The sequence below is a fragment of the Rhineura floridana genome, chromosome 8 (assembly GCF_030035675.1).
Source record: "Rhineura floridana isolate rRhiFlo1 chromosome 8, rRhiFlo1.hap2, whole genome shotgun sequence".
Lineage (NCBI taxonomy): Eukaryota > Metazoa > Chordata > Lepidosauria > Squamata > Rhineuridae > Rhineura > Rhineura floridana.
In genome coordinates this window covers 135,992,583-136,019,432 of record NC_084487.1, presented here as the reverse complement: position 1 = coordinate 136,019,432, position 26,850 = coordinate 135,992,583, and positions in this window count along the sequence as shown.

Sequence of the window (26,850 nt, the reverse complement as noted above, 5' to 3'; positions counted from 1 at the left end):
GTTGTTGATTAGTGTATCAATGCAAATCACAAATAAACAAAAACAGGCAGAAAACAATAAGACACTGTGGATGCACACGCAGAAATCTGAACTGTGCCATGAAAAATCACACACCACAGGAAAGGGGTGTGTGTCCTCTACAAGATTCCATTATTTCACACCTGGACCAGATTTATTTATTTATTTATTTATTTATTTATTTATTTATTTTATTACATTTTTAGACCGCCCTATAGCAATAAGCTCCCAGGGCGGTGTACAGCATAATAAAATAGGTTAAAATACAAGTAAATATATTAAATACAATGTAAATACAATACACAATAAAACATAATTAAAAATTATCAATTTTAAGTTCAAATTTTAAAATTTTTAAAATGCCTGGGCATTTTCATGGTCTTCCAGTCAATACCGAAAAACCCAGTCTGGTCAAGTTCAGGTGAACCATAATTGCAACAAGTGCTTTTGAGGCAAAAGGCCTCGTCGCTAACAGGTGGGAGGAAAATGGGGTCAGGCTTCTGAATGGATTTCTTTTTTATGTTAGCACAATCCAAATTGTACTGTTCTTCATTGAGAACCTTTGTTCAGGATACTAATAGTCCTGCTATTTGCAGCAGAGAGGGGGCATGACAGCAGAGAAAAAACCCAGGAGGCAATGGAAAAGTTACTTTTTTGAACTACAACTACCATCAGCCCAATCCAGTGGCCATGCTGGCTGGGGCTGATGGGAGTTGTAGTTCAAAAAGTTACTTTTCCAAGCTCTTAGATTTGCCAATTTCACTTCATTCCCTACTCCTCGGGCTTGCCATCCAGACTCCTGGGCTCCTCCTGCTCTAGTTAGCAATCTGCTGTCTGCGACTGCTGCTCCTCATCCGCATAACCTCCTGCTGGATTATATAAACGTGGGAGGAATCATCACTTCTCAAAGTCTTCCCTTCATTTTGATGTTGAAAGTACTGAATCCCTTTTTTGAGATGCTGGTGGAGTTGTGTATTTGTGTCTGTGTGCTAAGCTTGCTTTGCATTTCTGTTCAGCAACCAATGTCTCCTGCTCTCCTCAATTTACTACAATACAACAGTCACTTTTAGACTACATATCTTTAAAAAGTTGGCTTGAAATACCAACTTACTTCTACAGCCATATTGCATTGTAATATGCTGGCATTGAAAGCCACTGCAAGATGGCATGATTCTTGGCTTAATAAATGTAGTTGCCTCAGCCAATGTGCCAGCTGTCTGATGTGGCCGTGGTATAATGTATGCCCCTGTGACTTACTTAGCTTACCAAACCAACAGGATGCCTACCTGAAGTACTTTTGAGCGTTAGTGTGTGTCTGTCCAATCATGTCATCGTATTCTGACCCTTACAAAATACAGCGATCATCCACATATGGTGTATGTGATGCCTTTGTATGTCCTTCCTTTTAAAAAAATGCACACAGGCAATCTATGCAAGAATATTCATTTGGTTTTTTAATTGTGAACCATGCCTACATAAATTGTGGCTTTTTGCTGCAACTGATCAAATGTGTTACACCCTGCAATCCTCCAGCATTACCTCCCTGCTGCTATAACCACACACACAGTTCCTCATTTGCCATGTTTGAATTCCATAAAATACTGTACTCAATCTTTAATTTTGTTGAATGTCTGGACAAGCAATACAACAAAACTGAAAAAAGAGAGATGAGCACTTCACCCTATCCTCTTCTTAAACCTGCTCCAATAAATGTCATAAATTGAAGGCTATTGCGTTAAAATCATTCCTTTTTAAAATTATTTTGAAATTTGGGGGTTGGTTTGCATTGGGAGGGTAATACAGGTGCAGTACATGACAGGATGCTTAGGAAAATGTCAGGACATTAGCGTAATATTGTTATGGGTTCACAGCACACAGGAGGAAAAGAAGCACATCCCACGGCAGACTCTGTGCATGATGAATGACATGTTTATGTTACCGTAGTCACAATGCCTGGAGCAAGAGCCCGTGGTAAAGGCTGAATAACATTACATGTTCAATGCTTCCTCAAAGCGCCTCATGTTACCCTGCTGTTGTGTTTTGTTTGTTAATGAGTCTCTTTGGGATGAAAATGGTACAATATTAAACAATGATCAGGCCTGGAACTGTGCAAGAAAACCTTTTTGCGCACACTGTTTTATCTTTTGGTAAAAGATTCTACTCATGTCCACTGCTAACTGTTCACCAGAATAGTCAGTGCCATTATCTACACATTTTTTAGTTCTTTTTTGTGTGTAGCAAAGGACTGCTGTTCTTCACAGTGCTTTTTGGCGGTGGAAAAAAACATTGTGCAATTTTTGTGACTATCATTTTTTTTACCAAGGGAGTGGCCCTGGACTACCCTTTAGGAGAAAGCAATGATTTTTCCCTTCCACTCACATATAGTCTCACATATTGCACCCTTACGGTAATCTTTTCATGACTGTAATCTGTGCATGCTCAGACACAATGCAGGTCTCAAGGTTCTTAGAGTGTATGTGACAAGTATATGTGTGTTTTGCATCGTTATCTGATATATACCTAGAGAATCATAGAATCATAGAATAGTAGAGTTGGAAGGGGCCTATAAGGCCATCGAGTCCAACCCCCTGCTCTAAAGTCTAAAAGCACTTGTTAAATTGCAGGGGCATCTTTGAATATATCAGCCTTTTGAAATGCCGATTGGAGAAAGCCCCCAGCAAACAAGCAACTAAGTAGTTGGCTACACTGGACAACCTGAAGTCAGATAGCCCAATATAGGTTGTCTGATTGGACGCAAAGGTGGTCAGGGTTCTGAACGGGTTACTTTTCTAGGCTAGGGGGATCACAATTCAACTTTGCTTCACTGGCAACATCAGTTTAAAATAGTAAGGGTACATCAATGTGTTTAACAAAGGGGGCAGTTACAGCTGCAAATGACATTGCTAAGCAATGAACCCAAGAGGCTTCAGGGCATGTCTTCTTGCAAAATGATAAGATTTATTATTTCACATTTTACATTTCAAGCACAAATTTACCACTCTACAGGTAACTACAGTGAACTAGTAACCGGAGTCATTGTGATCATGTCACCCAAATTCCACCTTTACTGCTGCTGCCTGCATGAGCCAAGCATGTCACACAACATTTATTGGGTGGTTAAAATTGGTTGCTTGTACTGCATGTCTTATGTGGTGTTGGTAACCTTCCTGTATATAAAAATTTCAGAACATCACTGCTAATGTCCCTTTTGACTGCTGTTTCCCAGTATGAACCACATTTTAACATATTTACAGGATGCACAGAAACATGTCAAAGCCTTACATAGACATAAGGGTAGCCATAGTTTCTCTTTTCTTTGCAGGATGGCTACACCATTCAACCTATAGAAATACAAAACTTTCTTTTGTCATGCATTTGGAGACAAGGCATTGAACTGCCTCTTGACAGGGCACTCAAGTATCCTTTCAGTGGAGAACACACCACAGAGGAACGATAGGGAAGAACTCCAAGAAGAAAAAATAGCACCAATAGAAATCAATATATCAGTCTTCGATCATTTAGCAAGTTCTGTTTCAACAGGAACAAGAAACAGTGCTAGAAGGTATTTCAGGGGACAAAGTTTATCACATTTGGCTATAGAGTGATCATTCTTCATTTTTTCCCCACTTAGTACAAAACAGAGGGAATTGTCTTCTGACCTGGTTCACTGGTATATAAACGTGTTGGGGTTAGTATTGTGTGTGCCAGGAGAAAAAACAGACCATATTTTAATTTTTTGAAACGCCACTTCAGTCTGCCCCGGGTGCACGCAATAAGGAGGTACAATAAGGCGAGGAAGATGTCTCCGGAGCACATCACTTAGTCTTGCCAAGCCATGTGACCTGGGAACCCAGGAATGATATGGGCCGGAGTTACGCGGCAGCAGAGCGGGCGGAGCAGCGGAGGCGTGTGTGAGAGAGATTTCTTGTTCCTCTTTGCCAAGGAAGCTGAAAGCCCTGCCTCATCCAAGGTCTCCCTCTAAGGCAGACACGCTCAGGCGCTTCAAGTTTTCTTGAAAAAGTCCCTTCTGTCCCTCCCAGCCCTCCATCTGGACCTTGGGTATGGCCGTAAATGGCTAAAATGGTCTCAGGAGATAGGGACTAAGGCGCATTGCTTATTGTCAACTAATACACTGACTTACCTACGACAAATGGCCATAGGTGACCCACAGACTAATCTAAAGGCATACGAAGCCATAATAACCGAACTCAGCTCCCGGATCTCAGATCTAACAGTGGCTGTACTTCCCCTACAACCTAAGTCATGGTTTGACAAAGAATGTAGGTCAGCCGAGAAACTCCTGATCAAGCAAATTAAATTATTCCGTTCCAAAAACCACCCAGACATTTTCCAACGATTATTAATAATGAGAAGAGATTATAAAAGGTTACTTAGATCAAAAAAACAATCTCTATATCAAGCAAACTAGAGGGCGTTAGATAAAGCAGCACGAATGGGCACTGAGACAGAATTTTGGAGACTGCTGCAGGGGACTCTGAACCCAGTAAATCATACATTCACCCCCCCCATAATGGAAGAAGAATGGGTGACGTATTTTAGTACGATATTTGGTAATCAATCTACCCCTAAATTGGTAGTTAATATAGAAGCGTCAGATGATCTACCACCTTGGCCCCCAGTTACAACAAACGATATTGGGACACTGATATCATCTCTGAAAGCTGGGAAAGCTCCAGGAGAGGACATGCTTCCCCCTGAATTTTTTACCCAAAATTTGTCCTGGTGGGAACCCCTCCTTGCTTCTTTATTCACGCACATAAACAACACGGGAAATATTCCGCAGGGCTGGTTAAATTTTCAAAAAAGGTAATTCTGCAAATCCAGCAAATTACCGTCCTATAAGCCTCCTAAATGTATCTTTAAAGCTGTACAGCCGATTTCTGTTAAATAAATTAATGGACTGGGACGAGACTGAAACAATAATACATGATGTACAAGCTGGCTTTAGACCCAAAAAATGCACTATAGACCAAGCATTTATATTACAGCATCTATTAAGAAATACCAGTTCTAAAGCCTCTACATCTTTATACATCGCCTTCATAGATTTCTCGGCGGCTTTTGATACAATCGACAGAGAGCTGCTCTGGCAAAAATTGGCCCTTACTAACATTGATCAAAGATTGCTATGGTTAATCAAGGCCCTTTACCAATCTAACGTCATCTAAGTCCGACAAGGGACCAAAGGCACCTTGTCAGCGAAAATCCCCGTATTCAAAGGAGTAAAGCAGGGGTGCTTATTAGCTCCATTCCTGTTCCAATTTTTTTATAAATGACATAGTGGATGCATTATCATCTCCCTCCTTCTTCCCACCCACCATTGGATCAGAAAAAATCCCCATCCTACTATACGCTGACGACGTGGCTTTATGTTCTCAAACTAAAATAGGCCTTAAAAGAATGCTACATAAATTGGAAGAGTATCGTCAGTCCCAAAAACTCAAGATAAACCATTCTAAATCAAAGGTCATGGTGAGTGGAAAACATATGAAAGCAAAGAATTCCTGGACACTAAACGGGGTCCCAATAGAACAGGTGAACTCCTATAAGTATCTCGGCATATTGCTGACAAATAACCATTCCTGGACCCCACAGTTAAAAGCAGTGACCACAGCAGGCGCACGCGCCCTAAATATAGCCAAAAAGTTTTTTTTACACGCGGGGGGCCAACTGGTACCCCCTATGATTAAAATATTAAAGGCTAAAATCCTAGCTAAAATACTATACGGCGCAGAACTATGGGGCCCAGCCGCTAGATCCACCTTGGAGCTCACCCAGAACGCCTTTATGAGGACAGTGTTAGGTCTTCCTCCGGGCACTCCGGCGGCCCACATGAGAGCTGAACTGGGACTCCCCTCAGTAAAGGCACGTATAGATTTGATATACCTACGGTATTGGCTTTGAATCTTTAACGTGAATTATACATCTATGACTAAGAAATGTTGGCTGGAACAAATGACGAAGGGAGGATGGGTGAAGGAATATCAATCAGTACTCATAAAATACGACCTTACATTAGATAAACTTTTAGACTTAAGTAAAATGGCCCTCCGCAATTGGATTTATGAATGTGATGCAGCCCAGGACCGAGCCTCAATTGTGATGGCCCAGTTTTCAACATGCTACCCACATTTTAAACTCAATCACTCGTTGGCAAATTACTTAGACTCACTTGACAGAGCCCACATTAGAAGAGCCTTTACAGTTCTGCGCTTTCAAGTTATGCCAATGGCCTATTTGGAAGGCAGATATCGAGGCATACCAGTGGCTCAACGTCTATGCCTCTTTGGATGCATGGCAATAGAGGACATGACACACTACATACTCCATTGCCCACTTTATGACAATCCTAGGCGGAAATTTTTATCCCCTTTTTTAAACCTTTTAACGTCTTATTCAGATCGGGAAAAGATAACTATGCTTTTAATGGATGAATGTATTTACGTATCACTAGCGGTTGCCAATTTCGCTATGGCAGCACAAAAAATGAGAGATGCCTTTGCTAAGAGAACCTCCCCCATGAATGAGTCATCCAAAGAAATGTCAATTATAAAGTGATTCGTATCAATGTATGTACGTATGTTTTGATATGTATTTTTGCACATGGCCTATGGCTAAGCATGCAATAAAGAATTGTTGTTTGCCATCCAAGTGTAACCAAAAGAAATTGGTGTTTGTAACTGACCGTAACAGCTCATAAAATCAATTTTTGTTGTCCTGCTGTTAATCCCCATATTTCATATTCACTAATAGGCAAAAAACCTTGCTGTGTAAGAACATACCTATAGCCCACAGATATTTCTATCAAACTGTAAAAAGCAGGGAAATTGGGCAGCTATAGTGAATGCACCAGGGGAGCAGGAGACCTGACCTCCTCTCTGAGATATTGGACTGCCCTACACATTTGTCAAAATGGAAATGCAATTTGGGTTGGTCTTTCACAGTCCAGTCCACTTGCTGTGTAGCTGGGAAGAATTTGGTAACTTGCGCCTCTGAAGATCTCCAAAGATAGAGAATTATATTTTTGTATGTTTGTTGGTGTTCTTACTTTGTTTCTTTCCTGGGTTGTTATGGTTTCTACAGAGAATCTAAATGAGAAAATTTTGTTTCCCTCATTATTCATCCTAGAAATCTGTGTCAAATGTATTGTTATTAATTTCAAAGCCTTTTTATTGGTCATTGTCATATGATGGAGAAGACAGCCTTTTGTGTTTCAAATTGGAGGTTATGTTCTATTTCTATTTTGGGTGCATTAACAGTTGAATCTGAAACTGCAGTTTGATGTAAAATCAGACTGATTACAATATGTTGCTACTTCAGGAATGATTCTTAGCTGTTGGAAAAAGAGAATGCATGTTTTCAGCCTGCTATGTTTAAACCACTTTATTTAAGGCAAGGTGGGCACGGTCAATTAAAAACATAGAGCACACCTAGCATTTTGCTGGAATATATTTCACTTCCCCCTGTTTTATCTTGTGCAAATTGAGACACTCCTGAGGTCCACTGGAGACTATTCTGCAGAATAGTCAGTGCCATTATTCCACAATTATGTTTGGAGTTTTTTTAGTGTAAAATTAGTGTTGCTGTACTTCACATATTCACAGAAATAGAAACAAAAGAAAATGATTTCCTATAGGAAACTTCACTAAAATTGCAAAGTAAATCAGACATATTTAAAGTGACCATCTGAACTACATCAACTGTCTTAATAATGTTGCTTCCTCCCTGCTAAAACAAGATCAGCACAGCACATGTCTTTCTATTATTGGGGCAGATTGCAGCTGTTGCCACCACTCACCATATGCTCAGAGGCACATTTCCAAATTCTTCCAAGGTACACAACAAGTGGATTGGACTGTGAAAGACAACCCCAAATCGTGTTTGCATTTTGACAAATGTGTAGGGCAGTCCAATATCTCAGACGAGCTCAGGTCTCCTGCTCCCCTGGTGTATTCACTATAGCTGCCCAATTTCCCTGCTTTTTAAAGTTTGATAGAAATAGCTGTGGGCTATAGGTATGTTCTTAAACCGCAAGGTTTTTTTTACCTATTAGTGAATTTCCCTGCTTTTTAATCCGGGAGGTAAGAAATGGGATCCTGTGCAAGTTTGCTGAGAATGGATTGATCATTTGTATGCTTATTGAGTTCAGTGGGATTTACTCCCCTGCAATCATGCTTAGGATAGGTGAAACTGACCACAGGGGATGGGGAGGGGAGAAGGGGGAAGAGGGGAAGGGGAGAAGGGGGAAGAGGGGGAGGGAGGGGAGGAAATGCAGAGGGGAGGACTGGGCTGGGAGCAGGCAGGAGGGGGAGGGGAGGAGAAGGACAGATGTGATCATTTGCATGTTTATTGAATTCAGTGGGATTTACTCCCCTGCGATCATGCTTAGGATAGGTAAAACTGATGGGGAGGGAGGATAGGCAAGAGTGGGCAGGGGAGGAGGAAGAAGGAAGAGGGGAGGGAAGGAGGAAGGGAGAGGAGAGGGGAAGGAGGGGAAAGGCAGGTCTGATCATTTGCACAAATATACAATATGTCAATACGGCAATACATCAAAATAATACATCAATAAAGCAATACATCAATAAAGAAAAACATATTACAAGCACCTAAAAACTTTCTACAACAGAGGCTACAAATATTGTCAAACAGTTCAGAATATCCTAAAACACAGCTTGAAAACATGCCTCCCTCCATGATCTCCCGGTTGCCAGGAACAGTCCCCTTCAGCCAATGCCTGGGTAAACAGGAATGTTTTCAGATTCCTCCTGAAAGTTAAAAGTGATGGGAGAGATGTACCTCACTGGGAGGGAGCAATGGAGGGCATTTCACAAAAGAGGAGCCAGCACTGAAAAGGCCCTTTTTGTGTCAGCGCCAACTTGGTTGAATTATGAGGTGCAGGGAAGCTTTGTCTCCCCTCCATCAGTTGCAATAGCCCCATAGCTGCTAGGCTGAGGGTGTGATTTGGGGGAGTCTGGATGTCATAGGAAGCTCAGCTCCTGATTTCCTGACCGAGTCCTTGGAGGAAAGGCTTGCAAGCATTGGGTATATTTAGTCTGGAGAAGAGGCGATTAAGGGGCAAAGGGCAACATTAAAACCAAATATGTGAAAGGCTGCCACAAAGCCGGCGCAGTAACGTCGAACAGACTTGTAAGACTCTGATAGCCACCTGCATCTATCTGAAGAGAATGCTAGGCTCTTGCTCCAGATGGAAGGACAGCCCTTAAGATTTCTGAAGACCACTATTTAAAAACAAAAAAATCTTATAATTACATTTCTGATGGCCATTTTTTAAAATGCTAAAACATGCAGAGGCAGGGAAATGGCTCCTTCTGGTGGCAAATGTTGAAATGCTTTGTGAGGATTAAGAAACATGCCAAGGCCAACCAGATGCAGTGGCACTCCCATTTCATTTCAAGCATTCCATAGTTTTTCATGATCTATCAGTGGGGCTCATTCCCAGATAAATGTGCATAGGACAGGGCCTTCACCTCCTTGCATATGTTTACACTATAACTCTTTTATTAATACTTTGTTGTTCCTACACATCCCAGAGGCTCAAAGTGACATATGGCAGTTTCTTCGAAACCATCAGTCTATTCAGGTTTTTTATCTGTCCTGTCTCGGGAAGCTCAGGGTGGCTAACAATATTTGATAGTCACGAAACATTTACCTTGCTCCAAATAACCTTTTGGAGCAAATAGCTATTCCAAACATGGTCAAATGTATTCCTCAAGAACCAGTACAGAGCACTTCGTTATTTATTTATTTATTTATTATTTAAATTATGGCCCGCCCTTCCTCCCAGCAGGAGTCCAGGGCGGCAAACAAAAATGCTAAAAACACCTTAAACATCATAAAAATGACCTTAAAATGCATTCAAAACAAAACAGCTTTAAAAACAAACAAAAAAGCTTTAAAGATATCTTTTGTAAAGGGTTAAAAACATATTGTTTAAAAAATATATATGTTAAAAAGCATTTCTAACATTGTTGCTGCGTGGCTGAGAATTGATGAGGGGCTCCACGCTCCCGGTGTGCCCGAGGTGAGCGTGTGCAGGGCGACGGGGGAAGGATGACCCGGAGGCGCGCTTGCGTGCGGAAAGGCGCAGAGTGCCAGCCGGAGCCCCGCTGCAACGAACGTGGTCGAGGCCCGGAGGAAACGGCGCTACGGAAGTCTCGATGGGGACGGATTCGCGGAGCTTGCCCGGAAAGGGCTCCAGGAGGTCGGCACGGAGTTCGGGAGAGTCCCGGTCGGCGCGTCGCGGTCCCCGCGCACGGAAGGCCCAGTCATGCGCCTGCAGGTTTACGGGGAAGGTAGGCCAGAAGGCCACTCAGGGAAGGTGGCTCGAGGGGAAGCGGTGGGATCCCCGGGATGAGCCCATGGACGCACGGAGGCGCCTGACGTCGGGCCGAGCGAGTGTTCGGAAGCCCCCCACGAGGTAGGCTTGCCAGAGCTCGCCCGGGAACGGTTTCAGCAGGTCGGCATGGTTTTCGGGAGACACCCAGTCCTCGCCTCACAGGTCTCACTCCTCGTCCTCGGGCTGAAAAAGATATTACCCATCATCATCATTTCATTTGCATACGGCCTTTCCACCAAGAAAACTGAGTTCAAAGCGGCTTACAACAAAGGGAACAAAAAACCAACAATTGCAAGAACCATTTCATAGCAGCAGAAACATTAATCAGTACATTTCATTTGGGGCTTTTAGCCAGAGGATATAAAAACTGGACCTTTGGAGCCGTTTTTGGGTTCTGGGTTCTGGTTACCCAGTTCCACTAGGAAACCATTTTCTGGACCAAGTGGGCAGGCCTTGGCTCCCCAGATCCACTCTGCTGAGTGTCACTCGGCCTGAAGTCACTTGCTCAATCGCTTGGCCAGCCCGAACCCAGCAGTGGGACTCCCTTGCTTTCCCTCCGCTATCTCTGCACCCCGCCTGCTGAAGCAGAGGTCCTCGCTTGCTGCCGCTGCTTTGAAAACCCCTTTCAGAGCTCCACTGCCTTTCCTGCTTTGCCCTGGAACTTTGCTAGCTGAAGAACTGTAGCCTCCACTTCTGCTCCCTCTGCCAATATTGGCATGTGTGTGACTGTGTTAGGAGCAACCTTCTGGCCCTCCCTGTCCAGCTGCACAGGACTGAGGCCTAGTCTGCGAAGGGAGTCCAGAGAGGGAAAGAGCAGGCGAGGGTGCCTTCCTCAGTCGTGCTGAACTCAGACCGCTCCTCCATCTCTTTTTATGCCTTGCACACTTGCTCCTTCGTGTGCGTGAAGGCTGAGTGCGTGTGTGTGTGTGTGTGTTACTTTAGTTATGGTGACTGAGTATATTTCCATTGAACTTCCCCCACGGATGTTAATAGATACGAATAATTTGTAAAGAGAGGCGTGAGAACTCACATGCATACACCCTTATCTAACAAAGAGGTTCGCCAAAAGAAAAAAACAAATCATATCCTGCCCAATTGTCTTGGTTGACCTTACCATTTCCATGGCTCTCTCAGGCGTTGTTGTCCCGGGACCAGGTGTAGGTGGTGGCCCTGCTGGGACGCTGGGGGCTCCCGACGTCCCTCGGTCGTCTCTGCCTATTGCACATGAAAGGAAAAGCAAGTCAATGGAAGCTCAACAAGCAAATAGCAGAAGCTTCCGAGTGGACAGTCAAAAGCAGGTTCTCTTTCAAAGCATGTGGCCTGCAGCCCTGACTTCTTTTGTGATCCAGCTGTGGCTCCCGCACTGCATATATTCCTGCTAGTGAGAAGCACCCCAGGCCACCCCAGGCCGAATTAATAAGTTGCAGCCTCTACACAGAGAAGCACAGAAAGAAAGCACACCCTAGCCCAAAACAGTTATAGATAAAAAAAATTGCAGCTTACCTGCCATGCCCATCTGCCCCATTCGCATATGGAGACGGTCCCTCTGAAACAGACAGACAAACCGTCCTCAGACTACACCCCTTACACCTCCGTCAGATACGGTATGCAAAAGAAGCTTCTTCATGCCGCTGCTCAGGCCAGTTAGCAACTGTATTAATTGACCCCCCCACTGCAAAAGTAGGTCCCTACTGCACCAGAGAAGTCCCTCATGGCTACCTTGTGTTGTCTTGTCATCATTCCCTCATGGCGTCTGTGTTCGAGCTCTTGCCTGAAAGGGAAGCATCCAGAAGAAGCAGCTGTGCTTATGCCCAATGCTGCCTCTGGCAGGACCTGCTCTCTATGGACCACTCCCAAAGGAGTCCATAGCTTACAGGCCAAGATTCACAAGGCAGGGAGTGTGGCACAGAGCTCCAGAACACCAGTGAGTGCTCTCAGCCTTGCCCCTACCCAGACCCTGCTGATCACCAGCCCAGCCCAGGGTGCTTGTGTTTAGAGCCAGGAGTGGCTGCATTCATTCCCTACTCCCTACTTCCCTGCCTGGAGAAGCGCCGGATAACCCAGCATAGAAATAAGAGTGGGCTAGTCTCTTGATGTCTACGGTTTCTGAGGGGTCACCAGGGCCGGAAAGAAGAGCATAGCTCCCAGGTTGTCTTCTTGAGTCCCTGGGCTCTCTTAGTGTGAGGCTGTCCTGCCTACGAGCAAGAAGGGGGGGAGGCACAAGCACCATCAACCCACGCCCACGCCGGCCTTGTTTCTTTCCCAAAGGCTCCTTGTGTGAAATTGGGGGGTGCCTAATTCTACCCCAGCAGCCTCCCTTTCCTCGGGGGTTCAGGCTGCCACTTGGCCTTCAGCCAGTGGGCTGGGACCCCCTACCAAGTCATCGCCTGATCCAAAGTGGATGGCAGCAGCACGACCACCAGATAACCGTACAGTAAAAAATGAAGAAATAGGTCCCTAAATGTGTATGTTTGGGTTAAAGGTGCGTCCCAGTTCTGAAAAGGTTGAAGACTGTTGGGCTAGAAGATGCATTTTCTGTTGGAATGCATGAGGTTCAACTCCAACTTGGTGGGTTGAGAAATCTGTAAAATATATACACATATCAAGAATGAACAGAGGCATAAAGCAATATATTTCTCTGACTTAGTTGCTAAGTAGCAATATATTTGTTGAGTGCAACATATCCAGCACTTTTTTGGTTCTTTTCAATTAGTTTAGTTTGCAGTATCACTCAGTGTTATATGCCTTTAAGAATACATAACACAGATGTTTTGAAGTTCACTAATTTACAAAAGCCTCACAGCTTTTGGGCCCTAATTTTGTACTAAAAGAGCATTGGCTCAGTTAACTTTTTCATGAAGACTAGTACCAAGCTACAGTGTTTAAAGAAGTGAATGTCATGTGAGTTTTTTGTTAAAAAATATTTTTCTTCTTATGTATCTTTATTGTTTGATAATTTTGCATTCTTGCCTCTGTTCATTCTTGATATGTGTATATATTTTACAGATTTCTTTGGATATCGTATTATATTCAATTTTTGTTGAAGTCATATTAGCAATTCCTTTGGTTATCACATTATATTCAATTTCTGTTGAAAGTCATATCAGTAGTATGTATATCTTATATTATATTTACATCTTTTAAAAAACATTTTATATTTTTATAAAAAAGATATAAAAATATATTGTATTATGTTTTTGTTTAATTTCAGGCCATTGAAAAAGACACCTGTCAAAACGCGTCTGGCTGGACTTTTTTAACAAAAAACATATTTCTCTTTTCTTTATAAAAGAAACGGACCATCTGAACAAAATTTGTACACATCAGATACATTCTTCATGATGTATATTGTTTTAGTTACATACTTTTGAAAATCATAGTATCATGTCTGTCATTGTTTGATTTTTGTATGTTATACCTTTTATATTCCTTTTTATTGTATTTTTTTATGAGTTTTATTAAATTTATACTGAGTATTCTCATAAGTATATCAACCTTAATTTTTTAGTCCTACCACCAGTATCTGTTAAGGTTCCATTAGACTTGTCTTGATCCCAGTTACTCAAGCTAGAGAGCTAGACCTCTTGCTGGTTGAGGCTGTACCTATCCCTTTGGTCCTGCCCTCTCTTCCCTTCCTGCTAGGCTGATAAGCAGCGGACTGGATGGGCCACTGGCCTGACCCAGAAGGGCCCTCCGCAGGTTCCAGCGTGGGGCACTGAATGCCTGTTATCTCTGTCTGGAGTTGACCATGTCTTGGTTTCCCAGTGCTGTGTGGAGCTGCTAATATTATCCTAACAATAAACGCTATTTACTTCTGAGTTATTTGTGCATTCTGTCTGTGTCGACGTGCAGCGGCTCCTTTGTCCTTGCTGTGGTCTCAGTCTAGAATTGATAGAAAGCTCCCACACACATTTACTCTTGAGTACAAAACCAAACCTCTGTTCACTGTGTGGTTGGAGTCTTGGCTTGACCTCCCCTAAACACCTGGTTCCTGTGACATTAACCAAAGGTGGGGTAGGTCTGTGACGTCCTTCCCCAAGCACCACCTGTGAAGCTCTCACTTGTGGCTACCAGCAGACAGGATCGTCAGGTTTATTTTTACCCTTTACAGCACTAGCACCGATCTCAAAAGATCTCACTGCTGGGCAGCACCACCCGACACTCTGTAACCCTTTTAGCCAATAGACTGTGCCTAGTCTCTGCCTGGCTATTCCAATACCGTGTGTCTATGGGTATAGGTAATTCCCAAATCCCCCTGCAGCCCCTTGACTCTGAAGCATACAGCCCTGGGTTTCTCTGTGGGACTGGATACACTTTCCTCCGATCCACCGCTGCCACCATTCTATACAAACTGTTCAGCCTTGGTTACTTTGCTGTTCCCCCTGGTATGTGTATCCCAGCTGAAGGAATCAGGCTTTTATTTAACCAAGAAATGTTTATTAAGAATTAGAAACAACAAGATTACTTAAGGAATGTTTCACAAGCGTATGGTTTCATCTATATTCTGTTAAGTACTTGACTTCTTACTAGTTGCCTCAGAACTCCAACTCACTCTCAACAACACCAACGTCCAAACACCACCTCACAGCCACCACCTCAATTCACCACCAAACCTCCACCCAGATTCAACTGTCATTCTTCTATTTATACCCCCAGCCATTCAAACGCTCAGCCAATCATTCAGCATTCTACTGCTCATGTACTCCCCCTTCTCTTTCACTCCACTTACCATATATCTTCTGTAAAACCAGCACTTACCATATTTACAATATAAGCAGGAACATCACAGGGTCTTTTCCTGTGACAAATGCCAGAGGGTGTCATAAGCAGTAGCATAGTGACAGATTCAGACGTGCAGGATCCCTTCATGATAGTCATGCCACTCCCCCTCATAGCCAGGTCCACTCACTGGATTCTCCACACTCTTTTGTCCTTCCCATGTGCACCTTCTCCCAGAACAACAGATGTCCCTAGGAGCCAATCAGCATACAAAGGGAGTGTGTTAGTGTGTTAGCTACTGAGAAGAGTCTGCTCAGTGGGTGGTTCACCTTCTTTCACTCTGATTGGCTCCAATCAACAGGAAAGGACAAGGAATCATGTAAGAAGGTTCCTCTCACTGGCTAACACACTCCCCTTTCATGCTGATTTTCTCATAGAACGCTGCTGACATAGGGACATTGCTGGGACCCTGCTCCCAAAAAAGTAAGGGGTCTAAGACCCCCAAGACCCTGGACCACTACACCCCTGATCATAAGCCATCCCTTCTGAGCCTACAGCATTGCAGAATTACATTGTGTGTGGGTCAGAATATAATTAAAATGAATGCATCACTGATCCATAGGAAAAGTAATGCTTATGATAGAAAACTATCAGCAGAAGGATAAATACAATTTTATAGGCTACCATGGCAAGCCTGATTGTGAAAGAGAATCTAGATTCTACTGAGGGCACATGTGAGACAAGGGCTGGAAATTACTGAGGCCCACCAACGGGGGTGTAGTCATCCAGGATCTCGGGGGGTCTTAGACCCCTTACTTTCTTCAGAGCAAGGCCCCAGCCAGGACCCTGTGACTCCAGCATGCTACAATCAGCAGGACAGGGGAATGTGTTAGCCACTGAGAAGTCAGTGATAATAAAATCAGCCTCTGAGAACCTGCCACGTCTGCTGCCACCTTCTGAGACTGGCAATGATGGGAGACAGGGCCTTCACTGTTGCAGCCCCCTGGATTGGGATTTCACTTCCCCAAGGAGTGTGCCTGGTGCCAACCTTGGTTCCTTTCCTTTCCTAGTAGCCCAGACCTTTTAAATATGTGATATGTTCACCTTGTTTTATTGCTTGGCTCTTTCTTGTTCTATGATTAATTTTTTTACAAATTGTTCTAAAGGTGTGGTTTTACCGTTTTAAAAAACGGCGGCATGACTGCTCACTGGGACAGGATATCGCCAACATGTCACCCCACTGCTTTAAACATTGCACTGGCTGCACATTAGCTGTCGGGCCAAGTTCAAGGTGTTGGCTTTGCTGTACAAAACCCCATACAGCTTGGGACCAGGAAGCCTGAAAGATTGTTTCACCCCTTATATACCCAGCCGATCACTGCACTCTGCCGGTGAGGGCCTCCTGCAGACACCATCTTATCAGGAGGTCCATTCTACGAAACACAGGCAGCAGACCTTTAACATTGTGGCACTGACCCTTTGAAATTCCCTCCCCTTAAGTTATTAGATAGGTACCATCTCTGTCACCTTTGTGGTGCCTCCTGAAGACCTTTCACTTTCAACAAGCTTTTTGAGCAGAATAGAGACCTTCTCCCAGCGTGCATCTCTTTTGGAATTACTTTTTAAGATGCTTTTATTTTATTTTAAAAATCTTTTAAAGATCTTTTTAGTGTTTTGTCCTTTGTTTGCCGCCCTGGGCTCCTTCAGGGAGGAAGGGCAGGACAGAAATTCAATTAAAAATATTAACACTTCAGCTGTTCTGAGAACACATGTTGTAAGAAATATGTGTAAGCACAGTTGCATTCCTTATTGCAACATTTGGAGCATTTCATTTATTGTCATTGCAACTGCTGCCTTTGTAGTTGTTGTGTCCAGGAGTGACAGTGCATTTGTAGCCCCAGCTACTTATGGCGAGGAGTCATAACTGAACAGCAGCCAACATATGACTAATGTAGTATTCCTATTTCCCCTGTCCTGTTCTGAGTTCAGGGCGGCATATATATAGTTCCCAGGCCATCTCCAATCCAAGTCCAGATTTACTTCGCTCTCCTCCTTTACTTGACACATTGAGAGACACATGCTGAAAACATGCGACAGCGCTCTTTGCGATGCATGGGGAGCTTCTGCAGCTGCGCTCCATCCTCCCACCTTCCATGATAGGATTAGGACACCTTTTGCAGCCCAAGGGCTGCATTTCCTCATAAGGAACCTACGGAGGGCTGCATGCCTGCGATGGGCAGCGCCAAGAGGTAACCACGGGTGGAACAATGGATATGACTCTTACCCTTGTACAGTAGGTTACATTCCAGCCACACAGAAATCAGAGACTCTCAGCTCCCCACACACCCCTCTCTGTCCTCTATCGAGGCCAGCTAAAGGCATTACCACCACGGACTGATGTATTCCAGCCAGGCAGAAGCATTTCAGGAGGGGGTGGAGCAAGGTCAATGAGGGGTGTGGCCTGGGAGAGTCCTGTGGGCTGCTGGATAAAGCCTGGGGGGCCTAAGGTTCCTCACCTCTGCTCCCAAACGTGAACTTTAGCATAGAAGAGGTATGCACTACGAAGCAGGAAACAGCAGCAGCAAGAGAATATTGCGCAATTTGATGAAAGAGATGCTTCACATTTCTGTCTTTTCATCATTGCATCACGGGCTGCTGTAATCATTCCTGAAGGCAAGCATTCAGGGACGCCTGCTGAAGAATGCTACCGCTGTCAGGCATTTCTCTCAGCTTAGGGAGAAAGGAAAGAAGCAGGACACTGGCAGCAGCTTCAGTTGGGAACAGACGAGACCACCGTTCTTTGACAGAGCAAGGAATCCAGTACCTTTCCAGCAAACCGCTCTCTTTTTAAGAGAAACAGACATGTTTCTAACCCTCATGTCCCAAGTTTGACAGGGGGGTGGGGGCTGCTCACCTGTCAATCACTGAACATCACAATGAAGCAAGCCTAGAGAGAGAGAGAGACTAGGATGATGTCAGCCGTTTCCAGGAACCCGTTTTGTTGGGAGATTCTAGGTATGGGCAGTGTTTGGATGCATAGATTTCTGGGTGAGAGCCAGGAGGCTGAGATGGAAGGTGCGTCAGAAGAAGGAATTGATATCCGTTTGTATTTATTAATCATCTGAATTCAAGTAACATTTCTACCTATATTACATTTTCATAAGTCTCACACTACCCGTGAACATACCTGCACCGAAACATTCAAGGGTAGCATGACACTTATAGGCAAGGTGAGGTAAACCACTACAGCAGTAGCAAGAAAGTACTTGGTGGAGGCAGGGCAGTTCAGGGAGTTGCTTGGAGTGGGGGGGGCGATGATGACCTGCGGAGGGAGTGAGGGGGGAATGGCAGGCCCGGAGCTTGGCCTCACCAGGTGGGTGGGACGCTGGCCAGGGGAGGGGTGCTCTGGTGACCCCTGGGATGGTGGGGGGAAAGAAGAGGGGAGTTCTGGCACCCCTTCAGATGGGGGGAAGGGAACCTCTGGTTACACCTGGGGGAACAGGAGGGACAGCTATGGCAAAGTGTGGGAGGTGGGAGGCTTTGGTGATAGTAGGCGGGGTTGGCAAGCAAAGCGAGCAGGGGTGTAGCCCCTAGTATATACATAACATCATGTATTTGTCGTTTTTGTTTTCTGTAAATCGCTTAAGAGACATTTTTATACATTAAGCAGTATAGAAATAATCTAAATAAAATAAAAATAATTGGGTGTTAGACCAAATTAAACCAGAACTGTCACTTGCAGCTAAAATGATGAAACTGAGGTTATCATACTTTGGACACATAATGAGAAGACATGATTCACTAGAAAATACAATAATGCTGGGAAAAACAGAAGGGAGTAGAAAAAGAGGAAGGCCAAAGAAGAGATGGATTGATTCCATCAAGGAAGCCACAGACCTGAACTTACAAGATCTGAACAGGGTGGTTCATGACAGATGCTGATGGAGGTCACTGATTCATAGGGTCGTCATAAGTCATAACCGACTTGAAGGCACAAAAAGTAAAAATAAGTCAAGTGACCTGTTTCTGCCCACATGACCAGGCAAGAGTCAGGGCTTGCACAGCTCCGTATGTGGCGCTTTGGCCCAGCAACATCTTCACCTGCAATATCATGTGTAGGGCAGGTGGCCGTAGCACAGCTGAAATGGCCTGACAGGCCAAGTGGGGAGGATTTAGAGCTTCGCAGAGCTATCCTTCAGCCCTGAAAGCTTTCATGCGGCACAAGATGTTCTCCAGATGATGCATTCCCCAGCTGGCCTTTATTCAACCAAGAAACAGAAAGGAAGTACATGGCACTGCGGATCATCTTCACAGCATTGATTATTTAAAAACCCCACTGTACAACTGAACACAATTTGATTCAAGAGCAAGGTGGTGGTCATGAGGGGGTGGCATACGTTTTTGCAAGGTTGGGAGCAAGTGGACAGGACTGAAAACACACAGAAGAAACCAAACTTTCAGCATCTCAGGCTACAATGTAAAAAAGGTTGTTTTTAAGCAACCCCTAAAGAACTTCCCGGCTGCTCAACTATTCCAGGAGACATCGGCTGACTTTCCCTGTGCCTTACCTGCTCAGAACAGGTCGGTGGTGTCATGCCCGCCCGACCCTCAGGGTCCCGGGAACATGCATCAGGCTCAGACCCCCACCCTTAGGGAAATGAGACTGGAACCGAAAAGCTATTACTTCACCCTTGCCAAGGCTGTGTACGCTCACAACAACCCTGCAAGGTAGAAGGTAGGCTGCCACCACCCCTGTATACTGGTCCACTCAGAGCCAGGGGATCTCTGAGCCCAGAAGGTATATAAAACCAAGGTCCTAAAAGGCAAGAGTCACAGTTACACTCCTTGCCAGGCACCTCTGGTTTAACACTTAAAATCCAAGCTTTTAACTTCTTAACCCTCTTTGGTAGTGAGTGACTGAGGTTGGGTCAAAACACTGAATTTAGAACCACCCCTTCTCTCAAATGAACACACCAGGTTAAATAGAAGTAGCTTTATTAAAATATATAAGTGCACATATCATATAGCAGCAAGTAATCCTTTAAGACCATTCACCCAACAGGGGTTTAGGTTCTTACAAGAGAATTCATACACACAACAAGAAAATAATAAACTAGCTCACCTAACTACTTACATACGAGGTAGTTGGTTGCGTGGCACCTCTCCTAAGAGAGATGGATGTTCAACATAAAGCAATGGAACCAGACATAGGTTGCCTTCCCATAAGCAACCCCAGGAACCATAAGGCAGAAAAGGTTTGGAACTCTGGTGCCAGTCAGCATAGGCAGAAAACAGAGAACAAAGGCTGTGGGTCCCTAGCCCTATACTTAAGGGAAAAAGATCCTAACGGTCCAAGATTAATTGACCAATCAGGAATTGACTGATGTAACTTTCTTCTCGATGTTTCTCACATTTTCGCGCCTTCCGGCCCCCCTCCCAACGGTGTTTTCCAACTGCATAGGCCAAGGATGACCTTGGGTGCCAGGCACTGGCTAATCAACAAAGATAAACAGGTGCAGCTTGTTAAGGCTTCTTCTAACCGTCTTCAGCTGGGAAAATGAAACTTAACTTTGCAAATTGGCAAGGCCTGTCCTTTCTGACTATAACCATCTCCCAGAGTCCCTTACTGGAACCAAAGTGTTGTCATCAGATTTCTAATAACTCATGACCATTACAGGTTCATGACACGCCCCTTTTTGGGAAGATGATGTCAGAACTCTGAATAGTTCTGCGTCATCGCCACAGCAACCAGGAATAAGGGAACAATCAGAAAAAAAAATTCCATCAACATTACAATACAGCATATAAAAAAGAGAAGAAAAAACAATTTAATACATTTTAAGCAAGTGAGCTACTTCTTGTCTTATGCCTTCTAATTAAGTTCAAAGTTACAACATAACAAACAATAAAGGAGAAAAAAAAAAGAAATAAGGGACCCCTAAAACACCCAAAAAAAAAAACTTTATTATCAAAAAAAATAATAATAAAAAAAAAAATAGAATAAAAAATGGGGTGATCCAAAACTGGTCCAAGTTCAAAAAAGGTCATAAGCCGTAAAATCTTTAAAAAGTCCATAAAACATATTAAAAGCGTAAAAGAGTAAAACAAGGTCTAAAAACGGTCCAGAGGTCATCAGAGCCGGAAAATCAGTCCGTGGAATAGGCATGAATCAAATGTCAGTCAACGGGAACAGGTAACCGAGATAGGGCATCTTCAACAACCTCCATAGCAGGAGTGCAAGTCAAAACCAGGTGTTTCCTAGAAAAATATTGCTTCATCATATTCACATGGTATACTTTAGGTTTCTTATGGGATTTAGGGTCAATTAGCAGATAGTTGGTGTCGCTCAACTGGGCCTTGACAATCAAAGGGCCTTCCCAGGCCACCGACAACTTATTGTCCACTTGGGCCTTTAGTACCAAAACTTCTGACCCCTCAACAAAGTGTCTTTCTTTAGCGTGAGCATCATAATGGGCTTTCTGCTGTTGTTGAGCCTCCCCCAAATTCTCATGAGCGACAGCCAAAACATCTCTTAAAATATTCTGTAACTTCTGGAGGTAAGTTACTACCGACACAGGCATAGCTTCCAACCTTCCTTCCCACTCATTCTTGAGTAATGACAAAGGCCCCACCAGATCCCTTCCAAAAACTAGCTGGTTGGGGCTGTAGCCCAAGCTGGCAGAGGGAGTAGCCCTATAGGCGAACATCAGGAAAGGTAAAGCTACATCCCACTCTCTAGGATGTTCTAACACATACGCCCTTAACATTTTATTAATAGTGGCGTTCATTTTCTCACATAGCCCATTCGAGGAATGGTGACCAGCAGTCGTAATATGATGTTCCATACCAGCAAGTTCCCAAAGTTTTTTAGTTAACTTGGCCACAAAACTCGGCCCTCGGTCTGACAAAATAGTCTTGGGAAACCCCCAACGCGAAAATAACTCTAACAAAGTTTTAGCAATGACTGGGGCAGTGATGGAACTCAAAGGAATAGCTTCAGCAAATCTCGTGGCAAAGTCAATTACAGTCAAAATAAATCTTCTCCCAGTCTTAGTCGGATTAAAAGGGCCGATCACGTCCACAGCCACTTGAGCAAAAGGTTCTGCCACAATCTGGGATACTTGTAAGGGTGCCTTGGGGTGATCACGCGCATACCCAAGTTGTTGACAAATATCACAGGATTTTACATATTCTTTAACAGTCTTAGCCACTAAGGGCCAATAAAAATGCTGGGTAACAGAAAACAAAGTCCGTTTCACACCCAGGTGCCCCGCAGTCACAACATCATGGGCCAGCCGCAATACATCCAGGCGAAAAGGTTTTGGCACAACTAATTGTCTGACTGGTTGCCAGTCCGTAGAATTCCCCCCAGGTACATGTTCTCGATAAAGCAAGCCTTTGTCCCAATAAAATCTCACTTTCACAGTCTCTGATAAGGCAGGAGGGCTTCTCTCGGCTTCTTCTCTGCAGTTTTGCAAACTCTCATCCTTCAGTAAAGCTGCCTTAAAGGCTTGGGAGCTGGCTGCCGGTAATTTACATTCCTCCGTCTCCCCCACACTGGGTTGAAAGGAGTTTTTTCCCTGTTGTTCGGGCAGGGTCCCAGCCCTCCCAACGGCAGCCCTCTCTTCCTCGCCACCCAGAGGCCATTTCTCCCCACAGTCTTCCATAGGTTGTGACAAAGTTTGAGACCTGGTAAGAGCGTTTATTTTCGCTTCACGTACAGTCTCTTGACGGCTTAGGAACAACAAATCAACTCCTATTAAAACATCCCATAAATGGTCATCCGAATGAACTATAACTCTATGGCGTCCAGTCCAGCCTCGGTATGAAAGCACCACATCAGCTACAGGCACTTGCACTGTCTGCTGGCCATACGCTGTGACCGCCACTTGTAACTCTGGAACATATTGCTCCGGCTTAACCAGCCGTTCTGCAATACTGGTAATTTCTGAGCCTGAATCGATTCTTCCCTTGACCTTAATACAGTTTACATATATGGATTCAGAAAACTGCGTTTGAACCCATTCTTTACATTCCGATGAAAGGGGTCCTGGAGAGTCTTTCTCTGGAAACAAACTATTCTTTACTCCTCCCTCTCGATCCCCTGACACAGTCTGTACAACACTCACCGGCAGGGCTTTAACAACTGGTCCACGAGGAGCCTCAGGACGGTCTTGTGAATTTGGGGCAGAAAATACAAAATCCGATTCTGCTCCTTCATTCTCCTCGGCTGACGACCATGAAGAAAGTTCAGGAGGTTCCGCTCCAGGGGACGTTAAGTCTCTCACGCGTGCAACTGGAGCAACCTTTGGGTTCTTCCTTCCAGCAGGATTGGGCTTAGACAAGGTTTTAGAACAGGAATTAGCTTTATGTCCAATTTGCCCACATTTAAAACAAATTATTTCTCCACGGGGCTTCTCTTGCAATGCAGCCTCGGGCCGGGCGGAAGACACTTTGAAGTAGCCAGCAGGCCCCCCTTCCTCTTCCTTCGCCGGTTGCCCTGGTTTCTGCATACCTGCGGTCTCTCGCCTCGGCGGTTTCACAGGAACGTACTCCGGTCTCCGAAACAAAGTATACTTTTCTCCAGCTCTGTTTTTAAACATACGATCTGCTAGCATGCCTGCTTCAGTCAGAGAACGGGGCTGCTGGTCTCTGACCAGAGCCATCAAATCTCGAGGGAGGCGTCTGTAAAACAGTTCTTTTGCAAACAGATCTAAAACCTCCTCTCGGGTTACAGCCTCGGCTGTGTCAGCCCAACGTTCCACATTTCTGCCCATCCGTGCAGCAAAGGCTGAGAAGCTTTCCCGAGACTTCTTCTGGTCTATTTCTAAATGCCGAAAACAATCCTCTGAAGTTAGCGCAAAATGAGACTTGGCTAAAGCATAAAAGTAGTCAAAATCATCTACATACTCCAGTGGCAAAGAGTTCAACAGTTCTCTCAACTCGCCTTCAGCATTAATGCGTAAAGCACTCATCCAGTACTTTTTAGGCACACCTTGATCTCTACAAGAGTGAGCAAAAACTTGGAAGAAGGTAAAAATGTCATCTGTCTCACGAAAGGTCGGAAAGGATTTTTTATGGAGGTCTGGTCTTCCTCCTCGCGGTTGTTGCATCTCACGAGCAAAGCTTTCCCTACTCCGGCGATCTTCCTCCATAGCCTTGAACTGCAGGGACAACAGCTTCATTTGCTTAGCCAGGTAGCGCTGCATGCTCCTAGGCAGCTCTTCCTCATCCAAATCTGATTCCTCCTCATCTTCGCTATCCTCAGTTTGCTTAGACACGAACTCCTTGTCATTCACAGAAGGCTGAGGTATAAACGACAGAGCAGCAGCGCCTTCTTCCAGCTGAACAAGCTGACTAGGCAACGCAGTGTCTGCCAGGAGCACATCCTCGGCTCCATTCTTTTGAGATCTGGTTTTTATCTTTTGCGACATTCTGCACTAACCTTACTACCCAAAGTAACAAACAATTGTGTCAGAAGTCTCTTTAAAATTTACAACTTGCTGCAATGCACTTATCTCACACAGCGTGTTCACTTAAGAGCAGGAATGGCTTCGATCCTCACCACTGCCAGCCATGTCATGCCCGCCCGACCCTCAGGGTCCCGGGAACATGCATCAGGCTCAGACCCCCACCCTTAGGGAAATGAGACTGGAACCGAAAAGCTATTACTTCACCCTTGCCAAGGCTGTGTACGCTCACAACAACCCTGCAAGGTAGAAGGTAGGCTGCCACCACCCCTGTATACTGGTCCACTCAGAGCCAGGGGATCTCTGAGCCCAGAAGGTATATAAAACCAAGGTCCTAAAAGGCAAGAGTCACAGTTACACTCCTTGCCAGGCACCTCTGGTTTAACACTTAAAATCCAAGCTTTTAACTTCTTAACCCTCTTTGGTAGTGAGTGACTGAGGTTGGGTCAAAACACTGAATTTAGAACCACCCCTTCTCTCAAATGAACACACCAGGTTAAATAGAAGTAGCTTTATTAAAATATATAAGTGCACATATCATATAGCAGCAAGTAATCCTTTAAGACCATTCACCCAACAGGGGTTTAGGTTCTTACAAGAGAATTCATACACACAACAAGAAAATAATAAACTAGCTCACCTAACTACTTACATACGAGGTAGTTGGTTGCGTGGCACCTCTCCTAAGAGAGATGGATGTTCAACATAAAGCAATGGAACCAGACATAGGTTGCCTTCCCATAAGCAACCCCAGGAACCATAAGGCAGAAAAGGTTTGGAACTCTGGTGCCAGTCAGCATAGGCAGAAAACAGAGAACAAAGGCTGTGGGTCCCTAGCCCTATACTTAAGGGAAAAAGATCCTAACGGTCCAAGATTAATTGACCAATCAGGAATTGACTGATGTAACTTTCTTCTCGATGTTTCTCACATTTTCGCGCCTTCCGGCCCCCCTCCCAACGGTGTTTTCCAACTGCATAGGCCAAGGATGACCTTGGGTGCCAGGCACTGGCTAATCAACAAAGATAAACAGGTGCAGCTTGTTAAGGCTTCTTCTAACCGTCTTCAGCTGGGAAAATGAAACTTAACTTTGCAAATTGGCAAGGCCTGTCCTTTCTGACTATAACCATCTCCCAGAGTCCCTTACTGGAACCAAAGTGTTGTCATCAGATTTCTAATAACTCATGACCATTACAGGTTCATGACAGGTGGGTCCTCAGACTTTAATATAAAATGGTACTGCCCCTCAAGCAACAAGTTCTTTTGCAAGTTGGTTGTAACGGGAACAGAAATCTCTGGTGTTAAAGAACAAAGTCTTTCCAACCCCACATGACCACTCAAAGAGCTGAGGCTCTTGGACATGGCAGGCTGTTTCAGCACCTTGAAGCCTGGTCCACCTAGAAGTTAACAAAAAGCAGCTCCCCGATCACAGCCAGCAACAGTGGACTCCAGGGAGGGCCTGAATTCTAAGACTGGATTTCCAAAGCAATCTTGCCTTGAGTTCCCTACATGAAATCTTGTGCCACAATCGGCAAGTCTCTTTGCTGAGGCTGTGGCACAAACAAGTGTTGCTGGGGGGGGGGCTGGCTCAAGGTCAGCCAAGAGCCCGAGGGCCCCATCCTTCCCTCCTCCATTCGAGGCGTGGCGTTATTGATAGGGAAGTGCATTCAGGAGAAGTCAACGTTATTTGACAGTTTTTACCAGATGCTGAGCATCCAAACTCAGGAGAGCCCTATCTTACATTCCCAAGTGTCTCCTGAAACACCGCACTTGATTGTTGCTGGACTGGGGATTTTAACGCATCCTTTCAGCACAGGTTCACAAGGAAAAAGCTGGACTAGATTTGGCTACAGATGAGCGTGCTGGCAGAATCCAGGGCTCTGCACCTGAGAATCATCCTGGATATGTGGATTGCTTTTTGATTATAAAATGCACGTGGAGTAGTTTCAGGGGCTGTTGCCTCATCTGTATCGCAATACTTCACATTAAGATATCGTTTTGCAGAGATTCCTTGGGTATTCTTCTGATACTGTTTTTGATCCCTTTTCCCTGTGCTTTGCTGTACAACAGGTATCTGCCAGGACACAGTTCTGCAAGCGATCGCAGCTCCCTTCTGCAGGCTCATTCCTTTTCCACCCTCCTGGTTCTTTCCTGCCTGAGAACAGCTCCCTGAGCTTTGGCTCTCCCCCATCCATTAGCTTGCCGGCTGCTAGCAATATCCCCAATCAAAAGCCTGCCTGGAAAAGGCATAAATACCAAACGGTTTG